This window comes from Populus nigra, chromosome 3 (genome assembly GCF_951802175.1).
Source record: "Populus nigra chromosome 3, ddPopNigr1.1, whole genome shotgun sequence".
NCBI classification, from domain to species: Eukaryota; Viridiplantae; Streptophyta; class Magnoliopsida; order Malpighiales; family Salicaceae; genus Populus; species Populus nigra.
The window spans coordinates 12,388,385-12,405,240 of NC_084854.1; positions in this window are offsets into that span (position 1 = coordinate 12,388,385).

A 16,856-nucleotide genomic window follows, 5' to 3' on the forward strand; every position below is an offset into this window, starting at 1 on the left:
TTAGCAACCTAGCAATTAATCCGGTTATTTTGTTCTTTGTTTCTTGAATTCTAATCTTGATGGATGCAGTATAATTTATTCCTTTAAATGTAATATTCTTATATAGGCTTAACTCTGTTTAGCTTTAATCTTGATGTATGCAGATTGTGGTATAAATAAATAAAACAGATCATTAACTCTGTTTTATCAATTTCATTTACTTAAAGAGCTCGACTTGATTTGTTTAGGATTGTGCACAGATTAAACATCAATGATGCAACCATATTATTCAATAGTTTCACCCACATTTAACTAGTGTTTTGCCTATGTTTTATATATAAAATGCCTTGATATTCTTTGTTTTATGTTTTGAAGGCACTTTTGGATGAAAGATGCAAAAAGGAGTAAATTGGAGATAATTGGCAGATTTGACCTTCAGTCGATGTTTTGTGCAGAGCGTGAGCTCTAGAGGTTGAAATGAAGTGATTCCAGTGGAATTAAAAAGGTAACATCCATACCTTTCTGGACATCTAAGGCAAGAAAATAAAATAAGGAAGAGCATGGAAATCGCAGCCTTCAAAGTCAAATCTCGCAATCTGCCAGTGTTGACCTTTGGCCATTCCAACTTGAATATCTGGAGCTACAGAAGTCCAATTGATGCAAACTCAATTTTTTTGGATTCATGACTCAAAGTTATATAAACGCTCAAACTTCCAGCCAAAAACGATGTCATATGAGGGAGATATGATTTTTCAAAGATGACATCTGAATTCTGCCAGCAAACAGGTTTCGTGAAGAAACGAGTCCAAATGACATTCCGAAGCATTTAAACCGATATCCAAGTTTTTATTTCAGCAATTTAGCTCCTCTAAATCAAAGCTTGAAGATTTCATGCAAGGCTATTTCTCCTTTTTAGGAAAATAGTTATTGAAGTACTTAAATGTAAACAGTCTACTTAATGGAGGACTATTTTGTAAAATAGAGACCTAGGGTTTCCTAGGATATAAAAAAGAATGAGAGAAGAGAAGGGGAGCAGCGAGCCAAGGAGAGAAAAACGCCCCCTTCCTCTAAGAAACCCTAAATTATGCATTCTTTCTTCTTTTTGATTAGTTGTTCAACAAACATGCAAGGCTAAACACTTTTTCTTGGTTGCAAGGACACGGAAACCTTCGGATTTCAAGAACTGTGAGATTTATTTTACCTTTTCTTTTCAGTTTATATGATGAATATGTTTGTTCTCCTATGCTTATTTTTCCTATGATTGTTTATTTTAATTGCTAGAGCGGACTCTAAGTTATTATTGTAGACAATCTATTGTTAAGTTTGATATCAAAACCGGAGTTGTGGTATATGAACTTGTGAAGCAACTGAGTTTAATAATTGTGGCGGATCTACGTTATTAATCTTAGGGAGAACATTCAATCAAATCAAACATAGACTGCGGACAGTTATGTTTTCTTGATTAATCAACTTATCTAGTTCTTAAGGCTGCCATTGAATTAAATTACTAGTGCGGACACTGTGGTTGTTTGATGGTTAGGGCTAGTTATACGGCGGATCCGTTAACTAACCAATGTTAAGAAGAGATAAATATTCAGAATATAAATTGATGTTTCGTTTCCATGATCAGTTCTGATTTCTGTAGGTGGATGTGTGCTTGTGACCAAGGTTTGTTCTCTTGATAATTTTCTGATTTTATTAAATTTAGTTTGATAGTTTTCTGTTTTCTTTTGCTTTAGCCTAGATAACGTCCAACCCCCCCCCCCAAATTGCATATCATCTAGCATAAAAATCTGACTTGAATCTTCCTCGTGGGATCGACCCCTTGCTTGCTCTATACTATCTTGTGTGTTGTGTTTGAAGCTAGGGTAATTAATTTGTGCGACCGCGACATCGCAACAAATTTTGGCGCCGTTGCCGGGGAAGTAATTTTAGTTGATTCTTGTGCTATTATTTTTATTTGCTGTGATTGTTATTTCTTTTTCTGAAAAAAAAAAACAGAATTTTTGTTTGCTGCGGTACTGTTCATTACGGCAGCGGTACTGTTCAAAACAGATTTTTTGGTGGAATTAGGTATCGGCCATTTGTTTCCTGAAGTGAAACGACGTTCTAAACAGGACTAGTGGTTTTCTAGGGTTTTTAGGCAGTTTTTGTTTTCTACCGTAGGATTTTCGTACAATTTGCATTGTTTTCGATCTCTTGTGTGGTTGGTTTATTTTGAATTTTCTTGATGATTTATGCCAGTAACCCGTTCTACTAATCAAATTCAAGTGCATTTGGATCTCGAAATAGAAAAAACTTTACGCAGGTTACGAAAGGAAGCTCGCCTTAACACCATGGCTGTTGCACGACAACAAACACTCAAGGAGCTTGCTGCTCCTAACGTGGAAAATCAGCCATTGTGCATAAACATCGACAATAATGTAAACTTTGAGCTCAAATCTGGTTTTATACATTTGCTACCAACTTTCAATGGTCTTGCAGGAGAAGATCCTCATACTCATCTCAAGGAATTCCATATGGTTTGCGTTGGCATGAAACCGAATGGAGTTGATGAAGAACAGGTTAAGTTGAAAGCTTTCCCTTTCTCTTTAAAAGGGGCAGCAAAGGTATGGCTTTTCTCCATTCTCCCAGGTTCAATTGGAACGTGGAATGGCATGAAGAAGATCTTCCTTGAGAAGTATTTCCCAGCATCTCGAGTTGCCAACATAAGGAAAGAAATATGTGGGATTCGACAATCTCATGAAGAGACACTTTCCGAGTATTGGGAAAGATTTGAGCAACTGTGCATTCAATGCCCTCATCATCAAATACCCGATCAGCTGCTCATTCAATATTTCTATGAAGGATTGATGCCTACTGACCGTAGTATCATTGATGCTGCAAGTGGAGGGGCATTGGTAGATAAGACACCTGAGGCTGCACGCCAATTGATCTCAAACATGGCAGCCAACTCGAAACAGTTTGGCACTCGTGGAGACTTTGCAAATAAACGAGTAAATGAGATAAGTATTTCTAACCTTGAGAATAAAGTTAATGATCTTACTTCTCTTGTGCGTTCTTTGGCTTGTGGCAATGTACAGCAGGTGAAAGTTTGTAGCATATGCTCCTTACAAGGACATGCTTCAGATATGTGCCCAACAATGCAAGAAGATTACATTGAACAAGCTAATGCAGTTGATGGAGCATTCAATGGACAACCTCAGCGTAAGTATGATCCTTTTTCCCACACGTACAATCCTGGATGGAGAGATCATCCCAACCTACGGTATGGGAACCAGCCTCAACAAGGCAATCAAGGCCGACCATTCCATTCCCATGGATTTCAGCCCCAACAGAATTATCAAGCAAGACAACCCCCTTCATTCACAAACTCCAATGTTATGGGGTCGTCATCCAGTGATGATCTTCGTGAGATGATGAAAACTTTGGCTTCTAACACTGTGACCTTGCAACAAAATGTCATGTCTTTTCAACAGGAAACAAGGTCAAGTATTCACAACTTGGAGAAGCAAATGGGGCAAGTAGCTTCAAGTGTGGGGAAATTGGAAGCACAAATGAATGGAAAATTGCCCTCCCAAGCATTGAATCCAAAAGAGAATGTTAGTGCGATCATGCTGCGAAGTGGGAAAGAACTTGAAGAGAAAAGGTTGAAACAAATTGAGATAGAGGAAGAAGAAGAGATAGAAACTGAATTGAGTACAAAAAAGAAACATCCTTCTCCTTCACAAATTGAAACCACGACCAACACTCTAAAGGTAAGTCCTCAATCAATGACTTCCAGTTTTAAAACAATTCCACCCTTTCCTGTGAGTTCTTCTAGGTCAAAGAAAAAGAGATTTTAGAGGTTTTCAAGAAAGTAGAACTCAACATTCCTTTGCTTGATGCTATCAAGCAAATTCCCAAGTATGCAAAATTCTTGAAGGAGTTGTGTACTACTAAGAGAGCTTTCAAACTGAAAGGTCATGAAACGGTAAGTATGGGTGAAGTTGTATCTGCCGTTGTTCAAAAGAATCTGCCTTTGAAACAAAAAGACCCAGGTGCGTTTACTATCCCATGTTTTATTGGTAATGCTAGTTTTAAAAGAGCTTTATGCGATTTAGGTGCATCCATTAGTGTTATGCCCAAACATGTTTATGATTCTCTTAGTCTTGAGCCTTTGAATAAAACTAGCATTGTAATACAACTTGCGGATCGTAGTTTTGTTTACCCACTTGGTGTGATAGAAGATGTCCTAGTTAAGATTGATAGTTTGGTCATTCCATGCGACTTTTATATTCTTGATATGGAACATGATTCTTGTGATTCATCAAACAGCACTCCTATATTGTTTGGGAGACCATTCTTGAAAACTGCCAATACAAGGATAGATTGTGGTAAGGATACTTTGTCTATGGAAGTAGGAGATGAAAAGATTGAATTTAATTTTCATGATGCAATGAAATATCCTTATAGCAATGTTTATTCTATCACATGCTATGACCAAGTTGATAAGTGTGTGCAGCAAGTTTTTGATTTTGATTGTGAGGATGGATTAAGCGTAGCTTTGAGCTATGGTTATGATTTTACAGAGATAGAAGAGATGGAGAGGCACATATGTGTTCCCCAAAACGTGCACGAATCAGCATTGGCTTTGCAATCATTGCAAACTGTTCCCCATGGTAATGTCTTTGTTGATTTAGTACTCTCACATAAAAAGCTTTTGCCATCTATTTTACAGGCACCCGAGTTAGAATTGAAACCTTTGCCCGATAATTTGAAGTATGTATTCATTGGCGACAACAATACACTTCCCGTTATTATAGCATCAGGTTTGACAAATACGCAAGAGGAAAAACTTGTGAAATTGTTATGTGATCACAAGACGGCCATTGGATGGACTTTAGCTGACATCAAGGGCATTAGTCCCTCAATGTGTATGCATCACATACTATTGGAAGACAATGTGAAACCAACAAGGGAAATGCAAAGGAGGTTGAACCCGCCTATGATGGAGGTAGTGAAAGCTGAAATTTTAAAACTGTTAGATGCAGGAGTCATTTAGCCCATCACGGACAGTAAATGGGTTGCGCCAATCCATGTGGTGCCTAAAAAGACCGGAATCACGTTGGTGAAAAACAAAAATGATGAGCTCATTCCTACTCGCATCTCGAGTGGATGGAGAATGTGTGTTGATTACAGAAAGCTAAATCTTGCTACACGCAAAGATCATTTTCCATTACCATTCATGGATCAAATGCTTGAACGCCTAGCAGGTAAGTCTTTTTATTGCTTTCTTGATGGATATAGTGGATACAATCAGATTGTTATTAATCCTGAGGATCAAGAAAAGACTACATTTACATGTCCATTTGGTACATATGCATATAGGAGAATGCCCTTTGGTCTCTGTAATGCACCTGCAACTTTTCAAAGATGCATGATGAGTATTTTTTCTGACTATGTTGAAAGAATAATTGAGGTTTTCATGGATGATTTCACGGTGTATGGTGATTCTTTTGATAAATGTCTAGAAAATTTATCTTTGATCTTGAAAAGGTGCATTGAAACTAACCTTGTCTTAAACTATGAGAAGTGTTATTTTATGGTAGAACAAGGAATAGTTCTTGGGCATGTTGTGTCTTCACGTGGATTAGAGGTTGATAAAGCTAAAATAGACGTTATTTCATCATTGCCTTACCCCTCCTGCGTGAGGGAAATTCGTTCTTTTCTTGGCCATGCAGGTTTCTATCGACGCTTTATTAAAGATTTCTCAAAGATTACAGCACCCTTGTGCAAACTATTAGCCAAAGAAGTGGATTTTGTGTTTGATCAAGCATGTAAAGATGCCCATGATGAGCTTAAGAGGCGTGTCACATCTGCCCCTATCATCCAACCACCAAATTGGGATGAGCCTTTTGAGATAATGTGTGATGCAAGTGACTATGCGGTAGGGGCTGTCCTTGGGCAAAGAATTGGGAAGAATTTGCATGTTATCGCCTATGCTTCCCGCATGTTGGACGGTGCACAATGCAATTACCATACAACTGAGAAGGAACTTTTTGCAGTGGTGTTTGCTCTTGAAAAATTTAAGTCATATCTACTTGGTACAAAAGTCATTGTTTTTACTGATCATGCAGCTTTAAGGTATCTTTTGAAGAAAAAAGAGTCCAAACCAAGATTGATTAGGTGGATCTTGCTTTTACAAGAATTTGATCTTGAGATCAAAGACAAAAAAGGTGCCGAAAATCATGTGGCTGATCACTTGAGCCGACTAAGGACTGAGGATATACAAACCGAAACAATAAGAGAGACATTCCCCGATGAGCAGTTGTATGTGTTACATTCCTCTACAAGACCATGGTATGCTGATTTGGTGAACTATTTAGTCACCAAAGAATTCCCTCCAGGTTTGTCTACATCCCAAAAAGACAAGTTACGAGCTGATGCTAAATATTATTTTTGGGATACTCCTTATCTGTGGAAATTTTGTGTGGATCAAGTAGTTAGGAGATGTGTACCACAAGATGAATTTCATTCCATTCTTACCTTTTGTCATTCTCATTCTTGTGGTGGGCATTTTGGAGCAAAAAGAACGGCCCACAAGGTACTTGAAAGTGGTTTTTATTGGCCTTCTATTTTTAAGGATGCATATCATTTTTGCAAATCATGTGAAAAATGCCAAAAAACAGGTAATATCACTCACAAGAATCAAATGCCTTTAACAAATATTCTTGTGAGTGAAATTTTTGATGTTTGGGGTATTGATTTTATGGGTCCATTTCCTTCTTCTTTTGGCAATCTTTATATCCTTCTTGCTGTTGATTATGTGTCCAAATGGATTGAGGCGAAAGCCACACGAACTAACGATGCTAAGGTTGTTTTAGATTTTGTCAAGACTCACATAGTTGACAGGTTTGGAATCCCTAAAGCTATCATTAGTGATCGTGGCACTCATTTTTGCAATCGTTCAATGGAAGCATTGTTACGCAAATATCATGTGACTCATCGAACTTCCACAGCATACCATCCTCAAACGAATGGCCAAGCTGAAATTTCAAATCGAGAAATCAAGTCCATTTTGGAGAAGACAGTGCAACCTAACCGGCGAGATTGGAGTCTACGACTTGGTGATGCACTTTGGGCTTATCGGACTGCTTACAAATCACCTATAGGAATGTCACCTTATAGGATGATTTATGGAAAAGCATGTCATCTACCGGTGGAGCTTGAACACAAAGCTTTTTGGGCCATTAAAAAATATAACATGGATTATGATGCTGCTGGGATTGCAAGAAAGTTGCAATTGCAAGAGTTGGAAGAGATTCGAAATGATGCTTACGAGAATGCAAGGATTTATAAAGAAAAGACTAAGAGTCTCCATGACCGAATGATTACAAGAAAAGAGTTTAATGTTGGAGACAAAGTCCTTCTTTATCATTCGCGTTTGAAACTTTTTCCTGGAAAGTTACGCTCTCGTTGGATTGGACCATTTGTTGTTTCTAATGTTTTTTCTTATGGTGCAGTTGAAATTACAAGTTTAGAAACCAACAAAGTACTCAAGGTCAATGGGCATCGCTTGAAACCTTTCTATGAAGGTTGGACGACAGAACTCACCGCTTCTGCGGAGTTAGCTGAACCAATCTATGAAGAATAAGCATGCAACATGTCGAGCCAATGACATAAAACAAAAGCGCTTACTGGGAGGCAACCCAGCACAAAAAAAAAACAGATTTGCTTTCTTTTTCCCTTGTCTTTTATTTTTCGCATTTTACTTTATTTTTGTCATTCTCCAATATTCCTTTTCTTTTATTTTAACATTGAGGACAATTTTATGTTTTAAGTGTGGGGGTATTGGGAGAATGTTGGTTTTCTAATTTTGGTTTTCTTTGTTATTTTTCAAAATAAAAAAAAAATTATGTTTGATCTTTTGAACTCCCATTGGTTTTTGAGAATATGAGTATTATGTATGAGAATTAGTTGAGATAGATGAAGATATAAATCGAATGAAGGAGTGTGCATGCAAGTTTTAAGGTTTAATTGGTTTAGGGATTGACTTTGAGAATATGCCATGTTGACTTTATAGTGTTATACCAATGCAAGCTTTTGAGCCTTCAACATTATATTCTTTGATTGTGCCTTCTTTCAATGATATGTATCTTTAGAACTTGCTTCATATCTTGTTGAGATTACATTCATATTACATACATACATGAAGATGATAAAGGCATTAGGAATTTTAACCATTTGAGCCAAAAAGCCAACCTAAAGCATATTATCCTTAGTAAACCCCTTTTGAGCTTGTTTATCTTTTCTTTGCTTTATCCATGTATAAGCCTTAACTTTATATATGTTTTCCTTTTCCCTTGGCCAAGGATTAGTAGAGCATATACTAGTGATATTTCATGGAATTATGGTTGGAAATTATGTGAAAAGAAAGAAGAAGTGATGTTTGATGAAAAGATGGGCAAAGTTGCCAAAGGTAAAAAAAAAAAAAAAAACAGAAAAAAGAAAAAGAAAAAGAAAAAAGTGTTCCTTTATGTTCTTAAGATTTTATATTGAAAAAGCTTGAAATCAAAAGAAGTTAAGCATTGGTGATTAAAGATGGAAAATTTATGTGCTTCGATGGAATATCTTGTTTGAAATATCATTTTTCAGAATGCTCTACTTTCTTTGGTTTGAACCTTTTTCTTTTACTCTCTTTTACCTCACCTTTACCTTAGCCCCATTACAACCAGAAAATAAGACCTTTTGATTCATGCATTGTTTGTAATATGTTATTAATGGAGATGAGATTGAAGAGCAAGCTTATAGTAGAACATATTCATTGATTGAATTTGAGAGATTTAAACACATAAGCCCTAAACACGTGAGTGTTGGAGTGTATATCAATGAGAGGACCTATCACTTTGGCATGGCATAGATTTCATTTAAATCCCGACGATTAATTAAGTTTTGAAGTTTGCATGTAAATAAATTCATGAAAATTTATACTCTTTATCCTTCTTAATTGTGTTCTTGTTTATAATGCATATATTCTTGGATATTGATGGGAGATTAAAAGATTAGTCATAGTGATTTCATTTAATTTAACTTCAATTTGGTTTTACCTATCCTTTCTCGAGGACGAGCAAGAGGTAAGTGTGGGGGTATTTGATGCAACCATATTATTCAATAGTTTCACCCACATTTAACTAGTGTTTTGCCTATGTTTTATATATAAAATGCCTTGATATTCTTTGTTTTATGTTTTGAAGGCACTTTTGGATGAAAGATGCAAAAAGGAGTAAATTGGAGATAATTGGCAGATTTGACCTTCAGTCGATGTTTTGTGCAGAGCGTGAGCTCTAGAGGTTGAAATGAAGTGATTCCAGTGGAATTAAAAAGGTAACATCCATACCTTTCTGGACATCTAAGGCAAGAAAATAAAATAAGGAAGAGCATGGAAATCGCAGCCTTCAAAGTCAAATCTCGCAATCTGCCAGTGTTGACCTTTGGCCATTCCAACTTGAATATCTGGAGCTACAGAAGTCCAATTGATGCAAACTCAATTTTGTTGGATTCATGACTCAAAGTTATATAAACGCTCAAAATTCCAGCCAAAAACGATGTCATATGAGGGAGATATGATTTTTCAAAGATGACATCTGAATTCTGCCAGCAAACAGGTTTCGTGAAGAAACGAGTCCAAATGACATTCCGAAGCATTTAAACCGATATCCAAGTTTTTATTTCAGCAATTTAGCTCCTCTAAATCAAAGCTTGAAGATTTCATGCAAGGCTATTTCTCCTTTTTAGGAAAATAGTTATTGAAGTACTTAAATGTAAACAGTCTACTTAATGGAGGACTATTTTGTAAAATAGAGACCTAGGGTTTCCTAGGATATAAAAAAGAATGAGAGAAGAGAAGGGGAGCAGTGAGCCAAGGAGAGAAAAACGCCCCCTTCCTCTAAGAAACCCTAAATTATGCATTCTTTCTTCTTTTTGATTAGTTGTTCAACAAACATGCAAGGCTAAACACTTTTTCTTGGTTGCAAGGACACGGAAACCTTCGGATTTCAAGAACTGTGAGATTTATTTTACCTTTTCTTTTCAGTTTATATGATGAATATGTTTATTCTCCTATGCTTATTTTTCCTATGATTGTTTATTTTAATTGCTAGAGCGGACTCTAAGTTATTATTGTAGACAATCTATTGTTAAGTTTGATATCAAAACCGGAGTTGTGGTATATGAACTTGTGAAGCAACTGAGTTTAATAATTGTGGCGGATCTACGTTATTAATCTTAGGGAGAACATTCAATCAAATCAAACATAGACTGCGGACAGTTATGTTTTCTTGATTAATCAACTTATCTAGTTCTTAAGGCTGCCATTGAATTAAATTACTAGTGCGGACACTGTGGTTGTTTGATGGTTAGGGCTAGTTATACGGCGGATCCGTTAACTAACCAATGTTAAGAAGAGATAAATATTCAGAATATAAATTGATGTTTCGTTTCCATGATCAGTTCTGATTTCTGTAGGTGGATGTGTGCTTGTGACCAAGGTTTGTTCTCTTGATAATTTTCTGATTTTATTAAATTTAGTTTGATAGTTTTCTGTTTTCTTTTGCTTTAGCCTAGATAACGTCCAACCCCCCCCCCCAAATTGCATATCATCTAGCATAAAAATCTGACTTGAATCTTCCTCGTGGGATCGACCCCTTACTTGCTCTATACTATCTTGTGTGTTGTGTTTGAAGCTAGGGTAATTAATTTGTGCGACCGCGACATCGCAACAATCAAAGTAGCATTCAATTTTAGATAAAACTTCAAAGTTCAAACTTGCTAGCCAAGCCCGATGAAGCAATAAAATGATAAATACAATACAAAGTTACAAACCCAACAGTAGATTATATTCAAAGAAAAAGATTGCATGTGTTTTCCATTTCAGAATATTAAATTAGATACAAAGAAAGACTAAATTAAATACAAAATTTATGAGAAAGGTATTTGGTATTAACGTTCCTGCAGTGTAATAGAACAAAGTTCATGCGTTTTTCATTTCCAATTTGAACTAAAAGAGAGAAAAAAAAATTGCACCGCAGAGAGCAGAGACAATTATTCGAGAAGGGAGCTAATGGCCACAAAGCAAGATTAGATGTCTTGGAGTCCGGTATGAGTCTTTTGGTTCTGTGTGATATAATCTTTACGGGGAGGTTGAGAATTCTTTGAAATTCATTGATAATTTTTTGCCAGGTTCCAAGGGGGCTCCTTCTCTTTTTTGTCGATCGAGCCGCTTCAGTCGGGAAGTCAAGTTGCAACAGTGCAGTATGCAAGAGCAAGACAACAATAGAGAAGAAGGAAGATTGGAGGGAGAGTTTGTGAAAGACAAGATGCTGACTGTAATTGTTTTGGTTGGGAACTTGAGTCTGTGAGGAAGAGAAATTAGGGATTTGGTATTCAGAGTTCAAAGAAAAAGAGCATTTATACATGGGTGCACTGTGTAGTTAATGAAACTGAACCGGGTTCAATTTTGAGTCTTTGACGTTGACTCGGTGGCTTTAACCTGAAACAGAACGCATGGAATCCGGCCCGAACGTTCCTGCCAGAATTTAACCGGAAAATCCGGATCAGCCCGAGATTTTAAGTGAGGTGAAAATTGTTCCGTTTTGTTTCATTTTTTGAATTAGTTCCGGGTATTTCAGCCCAAACAAAACAGAATTAACAACCTTACTTCTAACTTCCAAATTCATTAGGTGTTAATAGAGGGTTCAATTCAATGAGACATAAATATTTGAAACCAGGGAAGTGCATGTTGCGGCTACTAGCTAGTGCAAATGTTTAGAACCTAGTTATTCCCCATTCCGTATGTCATATCAGAACTATATTCCAAGGCTTAAATGGACAATTGACTTTCTTGTCTATAAACTATAATATATGCACCTCTCAACCGTAAATCAAGCTCAGCTGTTAGGCGATTTGCTGCTGGAATCAACTTCTAGCCCTGTGGTTAAAGAAGTTTTTGATAATATGTTAAAACTGAAAAAACTTAAGTACTTAGATTTAATTTCATGATACTTTTTAACAATAGAAAGGAAGCAAAATTTAGAAGGGGACTGTCTCACATCCAGGGGTGAGTAAAAAAACTGAAAAATCGAGAAAACAGGAAAAAAAATAACTAAAAAAACCAAACTGTGAAAAAAAAACCCGATTAAATCGATTAAAATGTAAAAAAAAAACAGGCAAGTTTGGTTCAGTTTTATAAGCCTAAAACCAAAAAAATTGAACCGAACTGAACCCAAACTGGCAAAAAACCGAGGCAAACCGGTTTGAACCGGTTTTTGTCCTAAAAAACGTAACCAAAACCGGTTGGTTTGAATCGGTTTTGGTTTTTTTAAAAAAAATTCAGTTTGGTTATGTTTTTTTGATAAAAACTAAATCGAACTGAAAATGATTACTGACACGACCAAAAGATTGATGTCTTTTCCCAAGTGCAGGAGTGTCGAAGTAATAAATAACCCGACAAGACCGGGGTCGAACCACAGGGAGGTTACTTGTATAAATTATAAGCAACAATAATATAACAACAATAGTAACAACAACAACAATAATAGTAGTAGTAGTAATACTAGTAATAGTAATAGTAATAATAATAATAATACCAATAATACTATTAATAATGATAATAATAAAGATGAAGAAGAAGAAGTTGATGAGAATTTTGAGATGGAAGATTAACGTAAGGATTAAACAATGATAACAACAAATGTCAAGGTTAGAGGATCCACTAATGGTACTTCAAACAAGTATAGTATAAACTCTTATTATTCAATTGGAAACCACACATAAGGAGGTTCCAATCAGATTATAAATTGTTAACATGATTACATTAGCTATCTTATTCGAATAATGCTAATACTTGTAAATGTTTTCAGGCATTCATGATTATAACTTATGTTAACAACAAATCAAGTTCCTTTCATAGCTCAGGTGTCGGTTATACCATATAGTATGGGCTATGAAAGTACCAAGTATTTGTTATACCAAGTGTTATACAACATACACTACCAGAAAACCGGAGAAAAGCAACGGAATTACCGACGGAATTTTTCCGTCGGTAATTATTACCGACGGAAATAATTCCATCTCCAAATCTGTCGGTATATACCGACGGATTTATTCCGTCGGTCATTCCATCGGTATATACCGACGGAACAATTCCGTCGGTATATACCGACGGTTTCGCCGACGGGGTATACAGTTCGTCTGGAAATATGCAACGGCGTGGTGACGTCAGGCGATTTTACCGACGGAAAGTACCGAGGGATTCAAACTGAGATAGCCGTACAGTGACGTGGCGTTGTCACCGACGGCATCACCGACGGAATCACAGACGGAAGGAGTCCGTCGGTGATTCCGTCGGAAAAAACCATTATATGCACCTATCTGCCGACACTCTCTTCCTCTGTTTCTCCTTCTTCTTCTTTCCCATCCCACCTCTCCCCTCCCAAACTACAGCTCCCCTCCCAAACTGCAGCCAAACACCCATCCCAAACTCTCCATTATTCTCAACCCGAGCACTCAAGTTTCTTATATCTTGTACGTGGTCACAATATCCGTTTCTTGTAGATTTTATCATTTTTTTATAAGTAAATCTATCCTTTTTAGTTTTAATATTTAATTGTGAATTTTATTGTTTTAGTATATGTATTTTGTTAATGTTTGTACTTGTTTAATTGTTATTTGTCAAAGAAACTTGTAGTATGAATGTATAATTTTGTAGTTGTTAAATTGTTTGTATGAACGTTGATAGTTGATAATTGATAATGAATATTTAACATAAGTGTTGTTTTAGTTTGTTGGATAATGTCGGGGAAAACCAATATTTTTGTTATGTTTTATAGAGGTTCAATAGAAGTCATGGATGATCGTTCATGGATGTATCGGGACTCACCCCAAGGATTGCGGAGGATGGATTATTGTAACGATGTCCAGGGTTTTATTAATTTCGCAACATCTATTCTGAGGAATTTTACTGATGGCGGTATTAGGTGTCCATGCAGGAAGTGTAAAAATTTAAAGTTTCTGCATCAAGATGTTGTAACGATGCATCTTCTAACCAAAGGATTCATGGAAGATTACTTGTGTTAGTATGCTCACGGAGAACTATTTGTTCCTGATGAGAGCATGGAAGAACAGGTGGTTGGGTCAACTTCTAGTGCTAGCAACATGCATGAAGTTGGAAATGAGAACAGTAATCCTTACAGGAATATGGTTATGGATGCAATGAGAATGAGTGAAGGTAATGTCAGGGAATGTCCAATCGTAGAAGAAGAACCTAATGCAGATGCATTAAGGTTTTTTGATCTGTTGAGAGATTCTGACGAACCATTATGGGATGGCTGCACGAACCACAGTAAATTATCAGCCATAGCACAGGTGTTCACCATCAAGTCAGATCACGGGTTGAGTGAGGCCGGTTATGACAAGATTATTGAATGGGCGAGAAGCATTTTACCTGAAGGGAACAGGCTGAAAGAGAACTTCTATGCTGCCAAGTCCATGATGAAACCCCTCGGTTTAGGATACCAGAAAATTGATATATGCCCTAACTTCTGCATGTTATACTACCTTGAAAATGCTGAGATGACCGAGTGCATGACATGCGGGCATTCCCGTTACAAACCCAGAACTGGTAGAGGGAAGACTCTCGTGGCATATAAAAAACTTAGATACTTCCCAATCACACCTAGACTGCAGAGGTTATTCATGTCACCAAGGACTGCTGAGCACATGACATGGCACCAATCACACCATGCGGTTGATGGAGTGATGGTTCATCCTTCTGACGGTGAAGCCTGGAAACACTTTAACAGTATGCATCCTCCCTTTTCAGCTGAATCAAGGAACGTGCGTCTTGGGTTGTGTACAGACGGATTCAACCCATTCGGGTCATTTGCTGCTCCTTATTCTTGTTGGTCGGTCATACTGACGGTTTATAACTTGCCACCGGGGATGTGTATGAGGCCGGAGTTCATGTTTTTATCTATGGTCATACCAGGTCCGAGCAGTTCGGGGCGGAATATAGATGTTTGTCTTCATCCGTTGATTGATGAGTTGACGCAGTTGTGGTCCCCTGGAGCTTTGACTTATGACATCTCGAGGAAACAAAATTTTGTTATGAGAGCGGCTTTGATGTGGACTATCAATGATTTCCCAGCTTATGGAATGGTTTCTGGTTGGAGCACGCATGGAAAGCTAGCATGTCCATATTGTATGGAGAACAACAAGGCATTCACGCTAACAAACGGGGGTAAAGCTTCTTTTTTTGACTGTCACCGTCGTTTCTTGCCACATAACCACAGGTACAGAAAGAACAGAAAGGATTTCTTTGTTGGCAGAGTTGAAAATGATGTTGCACCCCCGCGTCTTGCCGGTGAAGAATTGTTTGATGTTGTGTCAGAGTATGGTGAAATTGTGTTTGGTCTCCAATCAGGTAAGCAGAAGTTTCCTGGTTTTGGTTTGACCCATAATTGGGTGAAGCGAAGTATATTTTGGGAGCTTCCTTATTGGAAGACCAATCTTCTCCGCCATAACCTTGACGTCATGCACATTGAAAAGAACGTGTTTGAGAACATTTTCAACACCGTCATGGATGTGAAGGGGAAGACAAAGGACAACATCAAGGCTAGATTGGATGTAGCGTTGTTCTGTAACCGTAAAAATATGGAGTTGGTTTGTGATGGGTCACGGGTCGCAAAACCAAGAGCAAGCTTCGTGCTAGAGAAAAACGCACAACTACTAGTCTACAAATGGCTTAAGAGTCTGCGTTTCCCCGATGGACATGCCTCGAACATATCAAGGCTGGTTAATACGGAGGAATGCAGATTATATGGAATGCAGAGTCATGACTGCCATGTGTTTATGCAAACACTCATCCCATTAGCTTTTCATGATTTATTGCCAAAGGGGATATGGGATGCACTAACGGAGATTAGTCATTTCTTCAGAGACATATGCTCCAGCAAGTTGAATGTTGATCACATTGAAAGGCTTGAAAAGAATATCGTCGAGACAATATGCAAACTTGAGATGATATTCCCTCCATCATTTTTTGACTCAATGGAGCATCTACCCGTACATTTACCGTTTGAGGTAAAAGTTGGAGGACCAGTCCAGTACAGATGGATGTATCCATTCGAGAGGTTAGATATTACAGTTGCTATGACATTTATAATTAAATGTTTTTATTTTTATTTTAATGTTTTTAATTGATAATTTTTTATTAATATATATATATATATATATATATATGCAGATACTTGTTGAATCTTAAAAAAAAGGTTAAGAACAAGGCGCATGTTGAGGCGTCGATATGTGAGGCGTATATTGTTGAGGAGATCTCAACATTTATCTCATACTATTTTGAATCTCATTTGAGAACGAGGATAAACCGTGTTCCACGACATGATGATGGTGGTGAAGTGCATTCAAGTGGGAACTTGTCAATATTCTCCAATCCTGGATGACCCACACCTAAAAATGTCGTGAGGGGAAGATATTTGTCTGAAATAGAGTTCAGACAAGCACACAATTATGTCCTATTTAACTGTGATGAGCTTAGACCTTTTATTAAGTAAGTGGATGTTCGACTTAAACTTTGTCAAGAGTGTACTATTTATGTTTTGTGATACCATACACTCATATACTTTGGAACAACCTTGCAGGCAACATCGACGATACTTACTGTCCAATAACTCACAGCTGACCGAATCCCAGATCTTTCAATTACAAGATGAACAATTTGCCACATGGTTTAGAACACATGGAAGTCCTATCACAAACTCATTATCTCTTGCAATGTAATTAATTGTAGTCAATGTTACATAATATCCGTTTATTGATTATTGTTG